This window comes from Citrus sinensis, chromosome 5 (assembly GCF_022201045.2).
Source record: "Citrus sinensis cultivar Valencia sweet orange chromosome 5, DVS_A1.0, whole genome shotgun sequence".
In the NCBI taxonomy this organism is placed as follows: Eukaryota; Viridiplantae; Streptophyta; class Magnoliopsida; order Sapindales; family Rutaceae; genus Citrus; species Citrus sinensis.
The window spans coordinates 5,339,463-5,362,949 of NC_068560.1; the positions used below are offsets into that span (position 1 = coordinate 5,339,463).

At 34.8% G+C, this 23,487-nt stretch overlaps 1 non-coding gene across 1 annotated transcript; it reads left to right on the forward strand.

Moving 5' to 3' along the window:
• Nucleotides 1-18,981: 18,981 nt before the first annotated feature.
• On the forward strand, nt 18,982-19,088 carry LOC112497809 (small nucleolar RNA R71). The gene has a single exon (XR_003064791.2). It is a non-coding gene; the product is annotated as a small nucleolar RNA R71 (small nucleolar RNA).
• Nucleotides 19,089-23,487: the final 4,399 nt, after the last annotated feature.

A 23,487-nucleotide genomic window follows, 5' to 3' on the forward strand; every position in this document is an offset into this window, starting at 1 on the left:
GGAGATATAATAAAAAGAGAATCATATTTTTGTTACAAATTTTGTTAAAATGGAAATTGTTTAAACTTGAAAAATATAGGGGGAGCTTAGATATAGGGGGAGCATTTCTTGGATATTTTTTAAGGCATGTAAAGTTTGTTATCAACAAAAAGGAGGAGAATGTTAACATACATATTTTCATAACATTAATTTTGATGATAACAAACTAGGTTAAACTATTGGAGATATTAAAATTGGTTAAGTTCTTCAAGCTGTATAATGTCTTTTGGGCAAGTTTAAGAATCTGGACAAAAACGGATAACCATTAATCTTGAAATGACAAACCGAGTTTTATAATGAAAAATATGTAGTTCCAGTTCTGGAAGATAAACGATGAACTGTTTACTAGAAAACGGTTAACCAACAAATTCCAGAGAGCAAACTCTTTGGAAACGAAAAGCATTTACTAATAACAGCTAACCAATAAATTCCAAAGAGGAATTAGTTTGCAATTGGTAAACCGTTTAGCACAAATGGTTAGTCGATTATGTTTTGCAGGTCTATGGAATTCACGACAACACTAAACAGTGATCCAACAATTCAAAAAATCAGTATAACCGTAACTTGGACAAGTCAAAATGGTGATCTGACAGTAGTTAATGGTGATCCGATTATGCCCAAAAAGTCAACAATGACTAGTTTTCTTCTTCAACTATAAAAGGCTTAATCAAATTCAAATTGAAAAAGGATTCTACAATCATCATTGAACTTGTCATTGTGTATTGAATCTCTCTTGTGCTTAAAACTTGTTATTCTTTCACTAAATCACACTTTGGACTTTCATTTGTAAACACATACATTGTGTTAGAGAACTCTTTGTAATCTTCATTTTTGAGAGATTGTAAGTGTGAAAAACACTTAAGATAAGAGGTTTGGGATAATCTCATATTATAAAGGTTGATTGACACTTTGGAATTCAATTGTAAAGATTTTGAAGCCTTAAGGTGTAAGGCTTGGATAATGAAATTCTCAAGCCTAGTAAGCTTAGAGGCGTGGACATAGGTTGAGTTTGCGGAACCACGTAAAAATCCAGTGTTTGATTTTCTTTCCCATTTCTCTTTATATTTTGATTGTTGATATTAATTTGATTATTATTTATTTAAGTTTATTTGATATTTGCACTGGTTTTGTTTTAGTTATTTCATAAGTTTTAGAAACCCAATTCACCCCCACTTTAGGTTGTATAACTAGTATTTCATACTCCACTATTGTCTACAAAAACAAGCACTTTTTCTGATTAGCATACTACTGATGATTTTGTAACTCTATCAACATTAACTCCACGTGACCCACATGATCCTCTAAAGTGCAACTATAGAGCAAAATGTCATCAAAGAAAATAAGGGCATTTGTCAAGTCAAGCGACATGACCATAAATTTATAATGTCCCTCGTGAGTCTAAAATGCAATCTTATACGCATCTTATAGTCGCATCTGAATCTGGTGATATCCCAACTTCAAATATAACTTTGTGAACACCGTCGCCACATGCAACTCATCTAACAACTCATCGATCACTGGAATAGGAAACTCACAAGCACCGTTTCATTGTTCAGGGCTTGGTAGTCAATAAAAGATCTTCAACTCATATCTTTTTTCTTCAATAACAAGATCAAACTTGAAAACAGACTCGCGCTCGATTGTATTATCCCAACCTTCAACATTTCCGTAACTATCCTCGCAATCTCATCCTTTTGTATCTAGGGATACTGATATAGCCGGACACTAATAGGGGAGGCCCCTTACTCAACATTATTGTATGCTCATGTTCCCGTTGTGGAGGTACACTTCTGGGCATCTGGAAAACCTCCTCAAATCGCTCCAACAGCTGTTGAAATTGGTCCCGTAATCACTGTTGATGTCTTTGTTCATGCCCTTTTCTAGGCTATGCAACTCCACCAAGAATCCCTGCCTCGCATCTTGAATCGTCTTTACCATGGTTTTACGTGAAAAAGGTTTTACATAAACTCGAATTACCCCATAGCATTAACCCTCAACCGCCCACCCAAAACTCCATTGTTTATAATTTCCAATTCACTTTCTTAAATGACTCTTTATGGGCTTACAATACTCCTCTTGGCATGTTCCCATACAGAATTGTTTGTGGGAAAGCCTGTCATTTACCCTTAGAGATGGAGTACAAGGCATATTGGGCAATAAAACAACTGAACATGGAGATGACTACTGTAGCAAAACAGAGGAAGCTACAGCTCTGTGAGCTAGAAGAGTTGAGGTTATTCTCCTATGAAAATGCAGTAATCTAAAGGAAAGGACCAAGCAATGGCATGAAAAACAAATCCAGCAAAGGGAGCTCATTCCAGGCCAACAGGTTCTGTTATAATATTCACGACTAAAGCTTTTCCCTAGAAAATTAAAGTCTAGGTGGTTAAGTCCTTTTAAACTTATCAAAGTTTATCCTTATAAGGCCATAGAGTTTCAAGATGAAATGACAAACTAGGAATTCAAGGTGAATGGACAAAGAGTAAAGCATTACATTGGAGCTGTTGTGAAGAATACTAAAGAGGATTTGTTCCTCAAGCATCCATCTTGAGAAATCATGGATGGTCAGGCTAAAAGACCTAAAATCAAGTGCTGATTTGGAGGCAACCCCATAAGGGAAGTTGTTTAAAATTTTTAAAGAATTAAATTTAGTCTTAATTATTTAATTTTTCTTTCTATTATTTTTAATTGTGCATCTAATTTCCTTATTTCCTTTTATTCCATTATATTAATTTTTAGCAAGTAGAAGTAAAAAAAAAATGTTTGGGCAAATAGGCTGACAGGAATTACTGCAGCATCACGTACAGCATGGTAGTTAGAAGGCAGTTCTCAACCAACGGGGGAAATTTTCACAATTGCTAGGGCAACGATTTTTTGCCGTTGTACTTACAGCTTTGGATTTTTACTTTTGAAGGGACGGACATGCTTATGTCAACATATCAGACTTGGTGATAAGGATAATTCAGAAATCGTTGATTTTCCGTGACACATATATACTTTCTTTTCCTTTTTAAAGTGTTTTGAAAATTCAAAAATATATTTCCAAGATAACCATATTAATTACCTTCCTCTTTTTACTTTCCCTTCTAGCTATAAATTAGGGATTTACTTTAACTTTTTTCAATTTCACTACAACTCTTTCTTTCCCTAGTTGTAACTCTCAACAATCTTTACAATTCTTTTTCACATTGTACTTTTCTTTTTAGCGAAATAAAGCTTTGTTCAAACTACTATAGCAATGTCGAAAATTAAAACACATGTTGTTAGATTAAGGACCCTGCACGCTTCTATAGTTACAAAGCTGAGGAAAATTTTGACGACATTATCGAGCCTCGTTAGATATTGGAATGATGAACAACACATATAATGTTGTAGCACGAAGAGGATGGATGAAATTTTGTGCTTACACCCAAGACCCTGTTGTTCCTGTCGTTAAGGAGTTTTATGCCAACATGTTACAGTAGGAACAACATAACATCATTATGAGGAATTTGTGCAACCTCTGGGGTGAAATTTGAGGCCAAGGATCAAAGAGTGAAAAATGAAGGGGACATCACAGCCAAGACAATTAAAAGGATTGTTGTGGAATTTACCACTACAACAACCCTAGAACACCATATTGCAGCTAAAGCAGAGCAACCCACAGCGATTGAGGATATGCTGCAGGAGCTCAGTAACAACAAAAATGCATGTGTCCAAGCACAAAAAGAAGAAAATCGGAGGTTTTGGACATATTTAGTGCATCTGGAATACATAAGCATCAATTTGCCAAATATATGAAAAATAAGCATGCAGATTTTCCAGTTTCTGCTCTAGCATCAGAAAGTGAAGAAATAAAAAGTGAAGGAGAGTCTGAAGAAGAGCGGTGTTATTTTAACTCATTTGCTATTGGTGTCAATGCGCAAGTGTACACAACAAGTAATATAATGATGAGTATCCAAGATCGTCTCCGCAGAGATTGATGCTATCAGACTTGCTACAACAATTTCACAATGCAATATATATTCGAATGGAAAACAAGGCAACTAATGAACTAAAAGACTAAGTAAAAAAAAAACACAATAATAAAAAATGCATTGAATAAAATTTGCATGTTCAACATGAAGGTAAAATCAATAGGAATATAGTAGTTGAGTGATTAAACTCTCTTGATGATGTTGACTATTTTATTCATGCTAAGTTCAGTTGCTACAGCACTGGGCAAAAACCATCTTTATCCTTAGCACTAGCATGTTGGATGTCTTTTATCTTTATGCAACCTAATAATGACCAGTTGCTATGTCAACATAAGATATAGCATTACATGTTTATGTTCTCTTTACCCTACAAGGTGAATCCCTATATCTAGTGCATCACTAATCTTAGATTAAGCGTGACCCTTTTTGGACTCAAGTTAAATTCAATCCAGGAAACTCAATCTAAGACCAAGTATTGCTCTAATATATTCCATTAAGATAGGCCCCTTTGCGACTCTTTCTTAACTTGCATCATTAAATGGATGGTTAACCGAAATAATGAATGTAAATAATTATTGTTAAAACAACATGCTATAGCAAACATGCATCAACACTTATATTCAGTCAATTAACCATCTAGATAGTTTAATACTCAACCACAAATAAATTTAGTTCTTAACTTTTGAAAGGAAATTAAACAACCAAGTTTCAGCTATCGAATACATCTTCATGATCAATGACTAACAAGTAAACAAGAAAAAGAATGAGAAAGAGCGAATTCGAATTGATTCTGCAAATTTCATCTACTGGTGCAGCCTTGAATTCTGCTCTAGAATTCTATTTCTTCGTTGTTTCTTTTCTGTTTAAATCATAATATTCTGAATATCTCACCCATATTTTTCTCTGTCAATGCTCTAAGATTGTTACAGTAATGGTTGCTACAGCATCTTTTTTGTTCCTAACTTGCTCCAATTCTTCTATAGCCATGCTTGTTTGTCCTCTTTATAAGTCCATTGGAATAACATCTTTTCTATAAAATTCAAGTTTCCATTTACCTACAGTTAAACATATGTTTTAGGCATACAATTATTCAAAAATCACACAAACTTTATTAAACTTAAACTAAAATGAATGTAATGCAAGCTATCATTAAAATGCATTAAAACACATCAATTACTCTCTAAGTAGTCTTAATTTAAGCCTAAAAATACCATGATAACTCTCATTTCATAGAGTGATCACCCCCCCAAACTTAAACCATTACTTGTCCTCAAGTAATGACAACGACACTAACACTACAATCACACAATCATGCAATAAGTAACCTAGCCCTGTCATCAAACTTGCAAGGATTCTTCAACCCTCAGATCACATTCTTAATCATGCAAAATTTTCCATACCAGTTCAAGTTCTAGACCTAGGCCTCATTTTGTCTAGAGTGTGTGTGCGCCACTTTGATCAAATTCTGAAGGTGCTATAACATTAAACAGACATTGCATGAAATTCAGAGGTAGAACACAAATATATTTACATCTAGGGGGACAAAAGTTACAATTCAACTCAAATTATGCTATATATTTACATCTGTCAAGAAACTCTCTTCAATATATCATTTATTTTTCATGTGAATGTCAATCGCTTGTAATAATGATACCCAATTACTTTACCAATGCACAAATTAGAGTTTCTGCAGCAATGTTTACAAAATAATCATATCTATAGACATCTTTTAGATCAAGACTAAACATGGGGCTCATGAATAGACCTGGCTATTTCAATACCTTAGATAGAGGACTTTCTCCATAAGGATTTTTTATTTTTATTTTTTGATGCTATAGCAATGCTCATAGCTCTTATTGCTTTTGGACTCAAGTCTGCATATGGAGTACATACTTAGCCCTAGTTACTCAAAAACTTTAAGCCATTAGAGTAGCAATTATTTAACAACAAGCACATATTAAAAATATTTTCCCCCCAAACTTGAGATTTTTTGGCCCTTTTTTGTGTTCTATTTTTTTGCTACTGCATTCTAATAGGACTTACTCAAAGCTTATGTGTAATGACAAAATTTAGCCTTTGTCCATGAACTGTTCTACTTGGCACTTTAAAATTAACATTCAAGTTATCCTCATTGGTTTTTTATTAGATCCACTCACAATTAGATAACAAAGCTACATACCACACAAAACATACAATGCAAACATACACTTTAAACACAATAATATAAGTTAGCACAACTCTCCCCAAACTTAAGAGGTGTTGTGTCCTCACATGCACGCCAAAAACAATCAAACTACACATGCAGATGGTGGTAAAAAGCATTAAAACTAAAAGAAAAGTTTTGGAAAGGAAAGAACGTAAATTGAGCTAGTAAGGGGGACTCCCTTGGCGTGGCTTATTTTGCTGCAGCACAGATTCACGTATTTTTCATAGCGCTCCTCAAATGGTCTTTAAGGAAAGCTTGGGGTGTGGCTACGGACTTTTGTTTCTTCAGGCGGGGTGTTGGACTGGTTGAGGAGTACCAGCAGTGGCGGGAGGTGTAGGTTGAGTGGATCTTGTGCGTTTGTGCTTTGGTTCTTCTGGTGTTGTACCACCTCCAGAGGTGGCCCCTCTGCGTTTACTGGTTGTGTTGGTGGTGGTTGAAAAAGATTTAGCTGGAGGTTAGAGAGATGTAGCTGAGGCAGATTTTACTGCAGCAACATCCTCAGCAGTTATTTTAGCAATAATGTCCAAAAGGCACTTCTTTGCTACAGGTGTCTGAGTAACCCTTTCAGTAGTTGCTCTAAATCTGCATCGATATCTATTGAAATGTCCTCGGAGTCATCTTCACTTTCAACTTTTTCTTTGGCCTTACGAGATTGGACTGGGACTGGTGCTTCCTCTTCGACCTCACATCATCATCATCTCCAATGGTGTGTTTTCCTCTTTTCCTGGGGGGTGGGATCTTTGATGGCTCAACTTTTTCATCCCCGAATCCCCCTCTTCCTCCTTTTTTGTGGAGCTGTGAGCTTCTAACTCAAGATCCTCTGCTTCTGTTAGCACTGGCTGGTCTTTCTGTTCTCACTTAGCTTCACTATGTGGTTCTGTTACAGTTTCCTCGCTCCTTGCTACTAGGTCTCCAAAGTTGAATTGCTGCAACAGAGAGTCTGGAAAATCCAGGTGTTGGTCTTTTATGAACACAACAAACTGATGCAAATGGTTCTCTAAATGTATCAACTATGACCAGAATATGTTATTCTCTCTTTGTTGTGCAGTAACACACTAGGTAATGCTGTCACTCAATTCTTGCAGTCTTCTCTCTACCCCAATAGCTCTTGATGTACTTGTTACAACAACTAGTTATGGTTGTGTTGCAGCAGTGTCTCCAGCAATTCTCTCAACTGTTTGAGCATTCACAACTCCTGCATTCTTAATTTGCTCATCTCGAATAGTGGATTGTACCCTAGATACTAGACATAGGCTAGTAATAAGAGATGAAAACAAGAGGGCTGCTGTTTTTATGTTGTTTCATGGCACATTCTCCAATTTGCCTTTCAATAATGGCTCTCACATCAATTGGTAACCTCCAAACAATGACATATAAAAGCACCAATCATTCTTGTGATACAGTGGCGGTGTGTGTAGTGGGCATCAATCTAGATTTTAAAATTTTGAGCCACACTTTAGCAATAGGTTTAAGGTCGATTCTATTAATCACTCAACCTTCCTCATTAGCCCATGATGTCCCTTCTACAGTAAAGGTTTTTAATACTTGATTCAATGTTTTATTGGTCATGTTTGTAATAAGCTTAGAATATTCACAGTCCACGTTAGAGGGCAAGTTGTAAAAAGCATTAACAACTCGTGGGTCTAAAGGGACGAGGGACGAGGGAGTTTCTTACCAAAATTATTTTTTGATTATGTCCCAGCAGGTTGGCATAGAATTCCTTTACTATTGGTAGCACATGATGAGAGCTCAATGAACGTTGTGTGCTTTTTTATTTTGCTTGCTAAAGAGCTTGAAAATGAATTGGATTTGAATTTATATAGTTTGAGCTCAAAAACTAGCCATTATGCACATTTTTGTGATAACTGGCTTACCGTTTATGGAATTCGGTTTGCCGCTTGTATGTTATCGTTAAGGCAAAAATTTGAATTTTAAAACATCCGGCATGCCGCTTACGATATCCGGATAGCCGTTTATGCTCTAAAAGCTTACTGCCCAAAATTCGGATAGCCGCTTATCATATCCGGTTAACTGCTTGCTACAGTAACTGCTACAGTAAACTATTTTCTGAACTTACTGTTTAACCCCAAAACTTTATAAAACTGTATTATGGCCCAAAACGTTATGAAAGTTTTCAAATAGGTCCAATTCTAGAATTCCTAAATAATGTTTTGTCAATCCCAAAACTTTCTGAAATTATGATATCACCCAAACTATGTGAAATTATAGAATGACCTAAAATATTTAAATATTTTCAAATAGGTCCAAATATGAAATTTTAAAACAATATCAAAAATTATAAAATACTTTCATTTTAGTCTAAAACACTTTAATTCCATAAAATTATTTTCTTATTATAAAAGCACAATTCTTAAATCTTTCTTTAACTAACACATGTGGTTTGTTATCATCAAAATTAATATTTATAATCATATAGGCTAACAATCTCCCCCTTTTTGATGATGACAAAACACATTATAAAAATTTAATTTAGTTATGAAAAGCTGTTGAAGAGTAACTTCTTCAGAGGTAGAAGGCTGTGGAGGTGATGAAGCGGATGCAGAAGCACCAGGAGCTGAAGTAATCACGGGAGGATCTTGGTGTCTATGTTGGCCCCGAAATGAGAGTGAGAAAATAGGAAGCTGATCAACAAGAACCACAGCGTTGAGTGGCCGATCATCACTCGGAGCAAGAAAAATAAACTTGTTTTTCAGTGAATTTTACCCTAGTGCCATTACTCCACTCAAAACCTAAGCCAAATACAACATCATCCCTTATACCCTTAGACGGTCTACACGATGGTTCTTGAAGCATTACATCAAAATATTTAAGGATTCGGGTAATGAAGTGACCATATGGAAGGGAGCAGGTAATCAAGGCAAGTATGGTCAAGATGGTTCAGATGATGGTATATCCCAAGTTAACCAGACGATGTCTAAGAATACAATCAATCAAAGCAACGTCCATGTGGGAAACCTCATCCAAATGCCCTGATTTAGGAAGAACAATGGACTGAATAAAGCGAAGAAAAATGAAAGTTTGAAGACAAAGACACTGAATACGGAAATGAATGGTGCAGTCTTCAACAGAAAGATCATTACGCCGACAATTATTACGAATGGCGTCAACATGAACATAACTATCAAGTTTGGGAGATTTCCTAGGTGAAAAAATTTATAGGCCAAAATCGGATAATCCTAGGATAGAGTTTAACAAGGAAACATCAATATCAATCATAACTCCTCTAACATTGGTGATTACTCGAGTCTTGTTCTCCGCGGAAACATTCACATTCGAGTAAAACACTTTCACCAAGTGGGGATAAACATTCTCCTCAATCATAAGTGCATCAATCTAACCAACATCTCCCAACAATTGAAATAAGTTTTTATGGCTAATATTGAGAGTATTAATCCAATCCGGTAAAACATAAAACGTATTGAGTACCTCACGAGTCCTGAAGCTTTGGTGAAACCATTTGGCTAAATGTTTGTTGTTCTGAAAGTGTGAAGACTCAAAATTGGATTGATTGGAGATGCCCCCTACTTGCCGTGACCGGTTGGTTTGTTGAACCAGTTCTTTACCTTTTCTTCGAACTGACCGTGGGCTTGACATGGTGATTTTGATTGATTTCAAGTTAAAATGAGCAATGAGAAGGAAGATAACGAGGATTGAAAGAAAGTTTGGGAGGTAATTTGGATAAAAAACGGCTTAAGAGGAAGAAATTTAGAGAGAGAATAATTCAGTTAAACCTTAGATTTGATTTCGGATCTAGTGAGTTTGAGGTTGAAAATGGATTTGAAAGATGTTTTTAAGCATAAGAACGGATGGGAAACAAGTTTAATGGTTCGATTTGCATAAACAATGAGTAGAAATGATGAATTTTGGAGTGAAAAAGAGAGAGAAAGAAACGACTTTAGAGAGAGAAAGATTATCCGGCTGACCAAAAGATAGAAGAGGAAGAATTGTTCTAAAAAACCGCAAATCCCGCTAACCGGATTTCACTAACCGGTTAGCCGGTTAGTGGACATAATGAGTAAAGCCATAACCGACTTACCGGGTTTGCTAACCGGCTGTCCAGTTTGATTCTAGAATGTGTCCACACCATAACTGGCTTGTCGGTTTGAAGAACTGGCTGTCCGGTTTTGAGGCAGAGAATGAACTTTGCAAATCTGGTTTTTCGGATTTCATAACTGGATGGCCGATTTTCGTCCAGTAAGCTCGAAAACGCATTCAGCTTTCCGATTTTTCTAACTGGTTGACCGGTTTTCTTTCTGAAATTTTGTAAAGAAAATTCGGCTTACCAGTTTGGTAAATCTGGTTATCCGAAAGTTGACCCGAGAGCAACCAAAGTTAAGGTTTGCTAAATCCAGTTATCCGAAATTTGTCCCGAGAGCAATTAATAAGAAAAATGGTTAGCCGGTTGAGAGAAAGCGGAATACCAGTTTAGACTTGAATTTTTTTTTTTTGCCTCTAATTGAATTTTGGCAAGCTCTTATACTTGTATTATACACACCGATTTGTTTTTGGCTTAAAAATTGATCAATTTTAAATCATTTTGTGATTTAAAACTTTCAATAAGCCATTTAAAAATAAATGAAACACAAATGCATACAAGAACAAACATATCAACTTAATCATCAGATCATAATTCAAGATGCAACATTCATCATTCCAAGCTCATGTCTTATCTTTATAAAATGCTCTTCACTAAGAGGTTTTGTAAAGATATCCGCAAGTTAATTTTCAGTAGAAACAAATTTAATTACAACATCTCCTTTTTTAACATTATCTCTAAGGAAGTGATGCCTAATTTTTATATGCTTAGTCCTAGAATGTTGAATAAGATTCTTGGATAGATTAATAGCACTAGTATTGTCACACAAGATAGGTTTTTGATCAAGATTAATACCATAGTCTCTAAGGGTTTGTTTCATCCAAAGAATTTGTGCACAATAACTTCTTGTGGCAATGTATTCCGCCTCAGTGGTTGAAAGTGCAACCGAGTTTTGTTTCTTACTAAAATAAGAGACAAGTGGATGACCTAAGAAATGACATGTTCCACTAGTACTTTTTCTATCAACCTTATATCCGAAAAAATCAGCATCCGAATAACAAGTTAAGTCAATATGAGTTCCCCTAGGATACCAAAGGCCAAGATTAATGGTGCCAATCAAATATTGAAAAATTCGTTTGACAGCAAGCATGTGTGACTCTTTAGGACAAGATTGAAATCTAGCACACAAGCATACACTAAACATTATATCAGGTCTACTAGCAGTCAAATAGAGTAAGGATCCGATCATACCTCGATAAGTCTTGATGTCAACTTCCTTACCTTTCTCATCTTTGTCCAGCTTGATGGTAGTACTCATTGGAGTGCTTTTTGCCGTTCTATTATCATAGCCGAATCTTTTGAGTAGATCTTTCACGTACTTGGCTTGATTTATGAAAATTTCTTCCTCGTTTTGTTTGATTTGGAGTCCAAGGAAGTACTTCAACTCTCCCATCATACTCATCTCAAATTCTTTGCTCATACAAGATGAAAATTCTTTACACAACAATTCATTAGTAGAACCAAAGATAATGTCATCAACATAGATTTGTACTACAAGTATATCTTGGTTCTTATACTTAACAAAGAGACTAGTATCCGATTTTCCCATTGAAAAACCATTATCTAATAGAAAATTCTTAAGCCTATCATACCATACTCTAGGTGCTTGTTTTAGTCCATATAATGCCTTAGACAACTTATACACATGATTTGGAAATTTTTTATTTTCAAAACTAGGAGGTTGTTTTACATAGACTTCCTCCATAATGAAACCATTTAAGAAAGCACTTTTGACATCCATTTGATATAAAATAAAATCTTTATGATATGCAAAAGCTAAGAGCATTCTAATGGATTCTAGTCTAGCTACAGGTGCAAATGTTTCATCAAAATCAATTACTTCTTCTTGGTTGTAACCTTGAGCCACTAATCTAACTTTATTTTTTACAACCACACCGGATTTATCCATTTTGTTTCTAAATACCCATTTAGTGCCTATAATGGATTGATGATCCGGATTAGGAACTAATTCCCACACATTATTTCTCTTAAATTGATTCAACTCTTCTTGCATTGCCATAATCCAAGATTCATCATTTTCTGCATCCGCAAAAGATTTTGGTTGAATTTGAGAAATAAATGCAGCATGCTCACATGTGTTCCTAAGAGATGATCTAGTTGTAACACCTCGTGAGGGATCTCCTAAAATTACATCCTTATGGTGAGAAGAAACATACCTCCACTCCTTAAGGAGTGTTTGAGAAGTACCTTCATTTTGCTCTGCATTCATTTCTTCATGATGTTCCTTTTGACTTCCATGTGGTGTATTTTTTTTGTTGTCATTTGATGCTTCTTCTTGTTGTTCTTCTTCTGCATTATCATCAACAACGACTTTCTCCGTAGAGGAGGGGTTAGACTCATCAAATGCAACATGCATAGATTCTTCCACAACCAAAGTTCTTTTATTATAAACTTTATAAGTTTTGCTTGAGTTTGAATAACCAAGAAAAATACCCACATAAGATTTTGGATCAAATTTACCAAGATTATCTTTTGTATTCAAAACAAAACATTTGCATCCAACGACTTTAAAATAGCCAATGTTGGGTTTTCTATCTTTCCAAAGCTCATATGGAGTTTTATTAAGATTAGCTCTAATCAACACATGATTCAAAATATAACAAGCGATGTTGACGGCTTCGGCCCAAAACTACTTAGGCAAAGAATTTTCATTCAATATGGTCCTAGTCATTTCTTGAATAGACCTATTCTTTCTCTCTACAACTCTATTTTGTTGAGAAGTCCTATGTGATGAAAATTGATGCTCAATGCCAAAATCATTACAAAAGTTCTCAAATGCATAATTTTCAAATTCTCCACCATGATCACTCCTAATACAAGAAATACTACACCCCTTTTCATTTTGAACCTTTCTGCAGAAAACTTTAAATGCATCAAAGGCACCATCCTTATTAGCTAAAAATAATACCCATGTGTATCTAGAATAATCATCCACAATTACAAAAGCATAATATTTTTCATTTAAACTAGCATATCTAGAAGGTCTAAACAAGTCTATGTGAAGTAGTTGAAGTGGTTTTGAAGTAGAAATATTTTTCTTACTTTTGAAAGAAGTTTTGATTTTTTTTCCAAATTGGCAAGCTTCACAAATTCTATCTTTTTGAAAACTGATTTTTGGAAGACCTTTAACCAAATTATTTTTCACGATTTTTGAAATTAAATCCATGCTTGCGTGACCTAATCTTCTATGCCACAACCAACCATCATCATGAAATGCGGAGAAACATTTATCATTTGTAGAAGCACAATCTATATTAATGGTATAGACACTAACACATCTATTTCCTACAAACAAAATCTTGCCATCACATGCATTCTCAATAACACATTTTGATTCATCAAAGATAACTTTATATCCTTTATCACATAATTGACTAATGCTAAGCAAGTTGTGTTTTAAGTTTTCAACCAAACACACATTTTCAATGAGAGTAGAGGATATATTACCGACATTGCCAATGCCAATGCCAACGATTTTTCCTTTGGAATGATCTCCAAATGATACATCTCCACCATTTTCGATCTTGGTAAAACGTGAAAACCAAGAATAATTTCATGTCATGTGTCTTGACCAACCACTGTCCAAGTACCACTTATTATTCTTCTTCTTCAAGCCCTGCAAAGAAAATCTCAAGTTTTAGGTACACAAACCTTTTTGGGTCCTTGAGAGTTAGCAATAGTTCCTTTCGGATCCCAAACATATTTCACACCATAATATGCATTTCGCTTAACCGAACATCTATTTTTCATATGACCATCTTGATTACAATAATGACATACAATTTGATTGTTAATAGATGTATTCTTCACAAAATAAGTTTTGTAATATTTTTGTTTTAAATTTGGCTTATAACCAATGCCTCCTTTGTCAAATACACATTTTTGTGAGTTTAGCAAGTTATCCAACATCTTTTGCCCATTTGTGAATTTTAGCACAATCTCATTTAGTTCATTGCTCTTCTTTCTAAGCATTTCATTTTCATTTTTCAAGTCATTCACGTGTGACCCTAAGTGCTCATATGAAGTGTTAGAATTCTCAAATAATGCAACTCTATCATGCAATGTTTTATTCTCTAATTATAGGCATGTAATCTTTGCACTAAATGATTCATTTTCATTTTTAAGCTCTATCATTTTCTTTTTAAGACATATATTCTTTTTACCAATCTTTATCAATTCATAATGCAAATCCTTAAAGGCATCATGCAATTCATCATATGTAGGAAAAACACTTACCTCATCAAGTTCATCACATGATTCTTCCCCAAAGGCCATGAGAGCTAAATTTGTCATTTCTTGTTGCTCTTCATCATCACTTGTTTCCTCATCACTATCATCCCACGTGGCCACCATAGCTTTCTTCTTGAGTTTGTTGAGGAGAGGACATTCCGATCGTATGTGTCTGGGCTTCTTGCATTCATAGCAAGTGATTGGCTCTTTCTTCTCCTTTTTATTCTTGTAGCCTCTGAACTTTCTCTACTCATTATTCTTCTTGTAAAATTTTCTGAATCTTCTAGCCAACATTGCCAACTCATCATCATCCATCTCGCTTTCCTCATCACTCTCACGTTTTGAGGCCTAGAGAGCAATGCTTTTCTTCTTTTCCGCATGCCTTTTTTCTGCTGTCAAATCTTCTTCATATGAAATGAGAGAACCAATTAAATCATCAATAGGTAAGACATTTAGATTTTTGGCTTCCTCAATGGCAGTCCTTTTTTGTCTCCATTCCTTAGGCAACGACCCGAATGATTTTCTTAACTTTCTCGCTCTTAGAAAAAGTTTTTCCTAGGGCTCCTAGAGTGTTCACTATATCCGTAAATCTAGTATACATAGAATATACACTCTCATTTTGTTCAATTTGGAACAATTCATATTGTCGAGTGTACCTACTTATTTTAGATTCTTTCACTTGATTCGTGCCTTCATAAACAACTTCAAGTGTGTGCCAAATTTCATTAGCACTTTCACAACTAGACACTCTATGAAACTCTTTCTTATCTAGTGCACAAAACAATGCATTCATAGCTTTGGAATTTAGAGAAGCTTTTCTTTTTTCCAATTCATTCCATTCCCGTAAAGTTTTTGGAATATCTTCCTCAACTTCATTTTTAGTCAAAGGCATGAAAGGACCATCATTAACGATTTCCTAAATTTCGTAATCTAAAGCTTGCAAGAAAATTCTCATCACAGTTTTTCAATATGGGTGATCGTTTCCATCAAAATAAGGTGGTCTAGTGGTGGACTGTCCTTCCTTAAATGTGGAATCATTTTTGAGTTGCCATTGATCTTTATCTCTAAACGGTTAAGTCTAAACAAGAGCATCAAGCTCTGATACCAAATGAAATACATGTGTGCAACTCAAGAGGGGGGTGAATTGGTATTTTAAAAATTATCCTAACAATCCAATCTAATGCCTTAATAAATTCAAAAGCAATAAGCTTAATAAAACCACAATAACAAATGAGTAAGAGATAAGAGAAACAAACACATGAATTTTTATGTGGTTCGGCAATCCCCGCTTACATCCACGCCTCTAAGCGATCCAAGCTTGAGGATTTTACTATCCAAGCCTTCCAAGACTTCAAATGTTTACAATTGACTTCAATGTGTCAATGAACATTTACAACAAAGAGATTATCTCCCAATCTCTTCACTCAAGTGTCTCACACACTCAAATACTCACAATTAAGATGAGGAATTGAAGATTACAATAAAAACTCTTTTAAAGAGTAGATATACAAATTGAAGAACAAAACATGATTCAAAGTTTTATGATTTGCGAAATGAGAGCTCAATGAACGTTGTGTGCTTTTTGATTTTGCTTGCTAGAGAGCTTGAAAATGAATTGGATTTGAGTTTATATAGTTTGAGCTCAAAAACTAGCCGTTATGCACATTTTGGTGATAACTGGCTTACCGTTTATAGAATCCGGTTTGCCGCTTGTATGTTACCGTTAAGGCAAAAATTTGAGTTTTAGAACATCCGGCATGCCGCTTACGATATCCGGATAGCCGTTTATGCTCCAGAAGCTTACTGCCTAAACTCTAGATAGCCGCTTATCATATCCGGTTAACTGCTTGCTACAGTAACTGCTACAGTAAAATATTTTCTGAAATTATTGTTTAACCCTAAAACTTTATAAAACTGTATTATGGACCAAAACATTATGAAAGTTTTCAAATAGGTCCAATTCTAGAATTCCTAAATAATGTTTTATCAATCCCAAAATTTTCTAAAATTATGATATCACCCAAACTATGTGAAATTATAAAATGACCTAAAATATTTAAATATTTTCAAATAGGTCTAAATCTGAAATTTTAAAACAATATCAAAGATTATAAAATACTTTTATTTTAGTCCAAAACACTTTAATTCCATAAAATCATTTTCTTTTAATAAAAACATAATTCATAAATCTTTGTTTAACTAACACATGTGGTTTGTTATCATCAAAATCAATATTTATAGCCATATAGGCTAACAGTCTCTCCAAAAACTAAGAAATCATCCATAAAAACTTCCAATGTCTACTCAACTATATCTGAAAAGATGGACATTATACACCTCTGGAAGGTTGCTAGAGTATTGCATAAACCAAATAGCATTCTTCTGAAAGCAAAATTTCCATGAGGGCAGGTGAGTGTGGTCTTCTCCTGGTTCTCTGGTGCTATAGCAATCTGGTTTTAGCCTAAATACCCATCTAGGAAGCAGTAATATTGTTTTCCAACAAGTCTGTCCAATATCTATTCTATAAATGGTAGTGGGAAGTGATATTTCCTAGTGGCTTTGTTAAGTTTCCTATAGTCCATACGAACTATCTATCTAGTTGCCGTTCTTGTAAGAATAAGTTCATTCTTCTCATTTGCTACAACAGTTACTCTTACCTTTCTTCGGAACACATTATACTGGGCTCACCCAAGAACCGTTAGATATCGGGTATATGATCCCAGCATTCAACCATTTGATGATCTCCTTTTTCACAACTTCCTTCATACTAGGGTTTAGTCTTCTTTATTGGTCTACTGAATTATTGTAATAGTTATCTAGCGGAATTTTGTGCATGCATATGGATGGGCTGATTCCCATAACATCTATCATAGTCCATCCAGTTGATCTGCATTGAGAGAAGATGAAATGATTACAAAAAGTGTATTATTTTTACCAAGATAAACATATTTCAAGTGTAAATGTAGAAGATTTAATTCTATACTAAAAGGTGATTCAATAGATGGAACTGTTGGTTTTACTTCCCTATTTGAAAGATCTAGATATTTAAAGTGTCTATTATGTCTTACAAATTGCTTTTCTCCTAACCATGCTATCTGGTTTGGTGTAACATCCTCTTTTTTAAGTTCTTCAAAAGTGGCAACTTTGATGTCTTCATTGCTGCAGCAACTGTCTATTCTTTTTGTCACAACAAAGTCCACAACACTTATAAAATTACAGTCTTCAACCTCATCTAGACTCTTCATAGCTTCCAGCACATTAAAGGTTACTTGTTGGTCATTCACCCTCTTGGTTAACTCTCCTTTCTGCAAATCAATTAGGTCAGGGTCTTTTCTGTTGTTAGGAAAGGTCTACAAAGTATAATTAGTACTTCCTTGTCTGCCTGAAAGTCTAGTACAAAAAAATCCATTGGAAAAATGAATTTATCTATCTTTACCAACACATCTTCAATCTTTCTCTCAAGATATGCATGAGATCTGTCAGCAAGTTGTAAAGTTACTGTTGTTGGTCTGCAGTCACCAACTCCTAATTGTTTAAATACAGATAAGCACATTAGATTGATGCTTGCTCTCAAGTCACAAAGTGCTCTAACATTGTATCTAGTTCCAATAGAATATAGAATTGTAAAGCTTCCTTGATCTTTCAACTTTTGAAGAATCTTATTCTGAAGTATATGTCTGCATTCTTGTGTTAGAGCAATAGTTTCAAAATACCCTTATGTGTTGCTGGGTAAACTCCCTTGAAGTTTGTTACTTAATGCTGTGGCAAGCTGTCCAATTTGATTTTCCAAATTTTTCAATGATACAACTTGACTTTGGACAACTACTTTATTCTTCACAATGTACTCCTTAATTAGTGTCTCCAGAGAACTAAATTGATCATTGCTGGTGTTATTTTCCCCTTGATTTTGCTTATGAAAACCAGGTGGTAGAGTAGGTATGTTCTATCTGTCGGGTGCTGTAGAATGCTAGTTCTAGCTGCTCCATGAAAAATTTAGATGCTGCTTCCATCTAGGGTTGTAGGTATTAAAGTTGCCCACATAATTGATTGATGCTGGATTCCCTGGGCAATTATCAAATAAATGCCCCTCTCCATAATACACACGAGAAACCTCAGTAACTTGATTGACTGTTGGTGGAGTAGTAGTCATAGCTTTCACCATATTGGTCAATGATGTTACTTGGGCTGATAATGCTGTAAATCCATCCACATTATGTATTCCTGCTACTCCTCTTGCTGCAGTTTGTCTAGTCGATGGCAACTGATAGTTGTTATTAGTAATCCTCTCCAAAATTTCATATGCTTCATTGTAAGATTTAGATAATGAAGCCCCATTTGCTCAAGTATCGACCATCAATCTAGTACTGGGGTTTAACCTATTATAGAAGTTTTTTAACTTTACGTAGCAAGGAATGCCATAATGAGTACAGCTCCTGAGCAACTCCTTAAATCTTTCCCAAGCCTTATACAAGCTTTCATCTTCTAATTGGTGACAAGAAGTGATCTCATTCTGCAACTTTGCATTCTTGGTTGGTGGGAAGTACTTCATCAGAAACTTATCTACAAAGTCATTCCATGTTGTGATGAAGTCTAGTAGTAAAGTGTTCAACCATGCTCTTGCTCGATCTCTTAGGGAGTAAGGAAAGAGTATCAGTCTCATGCATCTTGTAATGCTCCAGCAATTTTAAAAGCTTCACTCACCTCCAAAAATAATTTAAGTTGAGATTAGGGTCTTCTAATGGCAATCCATTAAATTGCTCCACTGTTTGCAACATTTAAAACATCATTAGTTTGAGTTCAAAGTTGGCATCTTCCACCTTAGGTCTAACTATTCCAGGATGTATAACTCGAGGGGCCAATACAGCATAATCTCTAATGGCTCTGTCTCTATTATCTGCCATGTAGATAATATTATTATTCCATGGTGGTCTCTGATTGATTTGCCCATTTTGACCTTCTTGTACATTGACAGGTTGTATTGGTCTGTGAGGGTCTAAGTTTCCTAAGATTTACAAGTCATCCATTGCTACAACAACTTTTGAATTTCTTTGCTCTCTTCTCAATCTCCCTGCAATTCTTTCAATCTCTGGATCAAATTAAAATTCAACAAGTTTGTATTTGCGCATGCAAGAGTGATCTGTTAACAAAGTAAACAAATCAGAATAAAATCAAAGATTGGCTCTGTTAAAATTAATTTCACAACTAAAAAATAAACAATCAATCCCCAGAAACGGAGCCAAAAACTTGCTATAGCACCAATAGCAACATGCTATAGCAAACATGTAGCAACACCTATATTTAGTCAATTAATCATCAAGATAGTTTAACACTCAACCACAAATAAATTTAGTTCATAATTTGTGAAAGGAAAGTAAACAACCAAGTTCTAGCCATCAAATACATCTTCATGATCAATGAATAACAAGCAAACAAGAAAAGAATGAGAAAGAGTGAATTCCAATTGATTTTGCAAATTTCTTTTATTGGTGCAACCTTGAATTATGCTTGGGAATTCTATTCCTTCGTTGTTTCTTTTCTGTTTTGATCTTGATTGACAACCTCCTTTTTCCTTTGCATGATTCCCCTTTTATAATCGCAAATTAGGGTAATTGGAAAGTTTAGGGCGCGCATCTTCCAGATTAAGAAATTGCAGATCGCAATATTATAAATATCTCACCCAGATTTTTCTCTGTCAATGCTTTAGGTTTGCTATAACAATGGCGCCAACATCTTTTCTGTTCCGTACTTGCTCCAATTCTTCAATAGCCATGCTCGTTTGTCCTTTTTATAAGTCTATTGTAGCAACATCTTTTGCATAAAATTCAAGTTTCTATTTACCTATAGTTAAACATGTGTTTTAGGCATAAATTATTCAAAAATCACACTAACTTTATTAAACTTAAACTAAAATGAATGTAATGCAAACTATCATTAAAATAAACTAAAACATATTAATTACTCTCTAAGTAATCTTGATTTAAGCCTAAAAATGTCATGATAACTCTCATTTTATAGAGTTATCAAGCAGCAAAAGGAGCAAAGGAAGGCTGAAGAGGCTAAAGTAGAAGAAGAAGAAAATGTGAAGAAGAGGAAAAAGAAGCGGAAAAGGAAGAGAAACAACTCGTTCAGACTTCGAAAGGCAAAAGTAAAGAGAATATTTTGATTGAGGAGGAAAATATTGAGTCAGAGTGGGAAGAGGATGTTGATGTAGCGATTGAAAAGGCCATCAGGAGGCCCACAAGGACAAGAGAAGTAAAGAGGAGTATAAGGGAAATCATTGCAAGCATCATTGCAGAACAATCAACAACAAGAACTCCCACTCGTGGTGACGAAGAGAAATCAAGCTAAACGTCGTGATTATCCAAAGGTTGATCAGCGGCGAAAATGGCCAATATGGGGCTTGGAATTAGTCGGAAAATGAAGAGAGGTTCTCGGAGAACCAAATTTAGGTGGTGGCATTGACGAAAACCGGCCAAATCAGGCCAAAATGAGAGGCAGTTGACATTATTTTTGAAGCTCGATTCGCAGTCTTTCGGTTGTTTTACGGCAGCGTTGACGCCAGATAAACAATCGGCGTATCGCAAGCTTCCGATCAGTACCTCCCTTGGCTGGTGAAGTAAACAGAATCATGAGATCCGTCGAGGTCGGATTGTTGTTGTTTGGGTCAGGTCGGGTTGTTGGTGTATTAGCAGGACAATGGCTGAGGCTAAGTTATACATAATGTAACATACATTACAAAAAATTACATCTAATAATTTAATATAGTTTAACAATTAAACAATACTTGAATATTTTGGATATTAATCTCATGTTGCCATATACTACATTATATCAAACATTTGCATGATCTTTAATTTGAATTCAGAAAATTACTTATTCTAAGATATTTAAATTTTATCGATTGTTGGTTTTCACTAAATATCACTTATTTTAAGATGTTTCATCGAAATCCATTATCAGGAATTCTGACTTTTGTAGGCTTATTTAAGTTTAAATACCTAATTAAATATACTCTATGCAATTAATTGACTTCCTGTTTATGTTTTAAATTTTTTGCATTATTGTTTATTTTTCAAGAAAGTGTGTGAGGCTTTCTTCTTGTTCAAAAAAGATTTTCGCATGTGCATAATATTCTTGAGGGTTTTCTTACGTTGCCTACGCATACTACATAAACATTGTTTTTAAGGTGTGCTTAAGTTCTGGTTTTCCTTTGATCTTGAATACTCAAAGAGTAATTCAAAAAAAAAAAGGAATTCAGGTTAGTCACTCACCAAATATTCTAAACAAAGAATTTCTTTAAGGACACAGGATTTCATCATTGGCTTTTCCTTAGCCGTTAAACGCCTTGTCTGAGATTTTGATATCATAATCTTAAATCCATTAACAACAAAAGGCTTAATAAGAATAGAAGAGTCTCTGTGAATTTCCTATATAATAATGGGGTCAACAACTTCTTTTGAAGGAGTATATATATATATGAGATTCTTGGATAGTCTCTCTCAAATAGTTAACTTAAAAAATAGACGGATATGGTTTAACTAAGGTAGAGTTCCTAATGGAATTTTGTAATTTAGCTCCAAAGACAAGTACGGATAGGGTTCGACTAGGTAATGGATCAGGTATAGCTTTAGTAGGAGGTTTTAAGTATGATTAAGATCTTCACCTGATGTGAGCTAGCTCTCTGGAGCTTTTAAAGATCTTGTGCCACCTTAAGATCTTAAACTTTCTATATCTATATACTAATGGAATGTCAGGTAAATCAACAAGTTCACATGGTCATTCATCAACATGCCTGGTGCATATATGAATCTATGGAGTTTCTTCTTCAAATAAAGTCTATTTTCAAGGCTTTTGGTCATGTACTTATCCTCCAGTATCTTTCATAGTGTCTTTACTGATGTCTCTTTTATGACAAAATATTTATGATCTTTAGCCAAATACAAGTGAATGGTACCACATGCCTATCTATTGATCTTTATCCACTCCTTATTATCCATCTTGTTAAGCTTTTCTTCAAGAGCGAGCTCCAACTCTTGCTAACATAAGATCTCTAACACCTCACATTGCTATATACCAAAGTTATTAGTATCGTCAAATTTCTCTACTTCAAACTTTGCATTAGTCATGATAGTCTTTACTTATGAAAACGATGACAATGTCACCTCTACCCTCCCTTTTCTAACCACTTAACCTAAATGACTAGTATCTACGTGTCTATTTATACAGATAATGTACTAAGAAAGTTCCAAGGAAAGACTGCACGGGTCACAACGGTCCCACTTAAAATTAGACTCCTTAGGCAATTTTAGCTTTGTTGACAGAACTTTCCTGGACATGCATTTATCCACACAACCACGTGATAATGATCACGACTTCTGGAGAAATATAAATATAGTGAAAAACATATGCAAAAAGACAAAATAATTTACATGGTTCAGCTTATAGCCTATGTCCACGGGTAAAAACTGAAAGATAATTTTATTAACAAATGGCAGTTACAAGATCAGGAACTACTCTTAAAATGATCCTATACACCCATATGGATCCCCTTTATACTCAAGGAAATGCTCTTTCAACACTCTTGAATATGCTCTTAACTCTCACAATTTGGGATGCTTTACTCTCTCAAAATGAAGATCTATTTATAGTGAATGAGTGACCTCGAACATTAAGAATTGCAGTCCAAAATCTAGTGCAATAGCCACCATTTCCATTTACGAATATTGACAAATAAAGCATGAATTACTGACCATTCATAATGGTGAAAGATTATGTGAGAATTTGCTGCCAAATTTCATTTGCATGCAGTAAAGTCATGCACACTTTGTCAAAAACTTACGCCTGTAATTTGCTGCCATCTTCAATTTTCAACAACACACCGTATAGCATTAATTGAATAAACAAATTTGTTAAACAAT